The following is a 1144-nucleotide window of genomic DNA, read 5'->3' as shown; positions in this document are numbered from 1 at the left end:
TAATGTCAAGAGGAAATTGTCTAATACTACAAAAAGAATGAAAAAATATATCTGAGTGATGCACTCTTCGTAAGTAATAACTTTATTCTGCATCTGAATGTTCAGCAGCATCTTTGGGACAGTGGTGGAGGTGAAACAAATGTCTGCAAACGAGAGGTTGGAGAGGAAGAAGTACATGGGTGTGTGGAGGTGGGAGTCTGTGATGATGGCCAAGATGATGAGCAGGTTCCCAGCTACAGTGACCAGGTACATGGACAGGAACAATCCAAAGAGGAGTGGCTGTAACTCTTCCTCTTCTGAGAGTCCCAAAAGGATGAATACTGAAATATGTGATTGGTTTCCTGGTTCCATGTAGCTGACAAATCTACAATTCAAGTTTAACCATAATCAATAAACAAAAATGTAACAGGTATGCTGTTGTTTATATATTGTAGTTGTAGTTTTGTGTCATCAAGTCGGTTCAGCTTAACGTAAACACACACACACACACACACACACAAATCCTCACATCTGGATCATTAAATCATGATAAATGGAGAAAAGATTGAAGTTGTCAGGGTTCATTATTACTTAGGTCCAGAATCGAATCTATGATCATGGAAGCATCAGTCAAGATATTAAATAATAGATATTTCTGGAAAGATGTCAGCACAGGCCAACTCTACACACACTAACTACAAAAAAGATCCCAATCCACCAAACCTATTGTCATTAAGTCGATCTGGAATCATAGCAAACCTGTATATTTATGTTTATATATGTATAAACTTCGAAGACTTCTTGGGTGATGAGCAGAGAAGCACATGACACCCTGTTCCAGACTGGTACCATCACAGAAGTCAGAATGGGGACGATCTTTATATTAGTTCCAGAGTTCCAACACCATCTCGTGAGTCCTCTTGGCTCGGTGTTCTGTGTTGTTGTTGTTGACCAAGCTCCTCACTAAATGTCTACCCGATCCGCCATCTTGAAGGAGCAAGGCCTGGTTGTGTAGTGGTTAGACCTCGGCTGCTTCGAAGATCTCGCTGCTTCGAAGATCTGTCCCACCTGAATTTAGAGATCATTTTAGGGAGAGGCAGGGCTTGATGGAGGCTAGGGTGGAGGTGCAGTGAAGGTCGCCATCAGCAATAGCACAGAATACCAG

The 1144-nt window shown here is 41.7% G+C and overlaps 1 pseudogene; it reads right to left on the bottom strand.

Moving 5' to 3' along the window:
• The window catches only part of LOC102820472, a 30203-nt pseudogene extending 29852 nt beyond the window's left edge, over window positions 1-351 (bottom strand).
• Window positions 352-1144: the final 793 nt, after the last annotated feature.

This window comes from Chrysochloris asiatica, unplaced genomic scaffold (assembly GCF_000296735.1).
Source record: "Chrysochloris asiatica unplaced genomic scaffold, ChrAsi1.0 scaffold00268, whole genome shotgun sequence".
Taxonomy (NCBI): Eukaryota; Metazoa; Chordata; class Mammalia; order Afrosoricida; family Chrysochloridae; genus Chrysochloris; species Chrysochloris asiatica.
The sequence above is the reverse complement of the archived record's forward strand: the minus strand, read 5'-3'. Positions and strand labels throughout refer to the sequence as shown.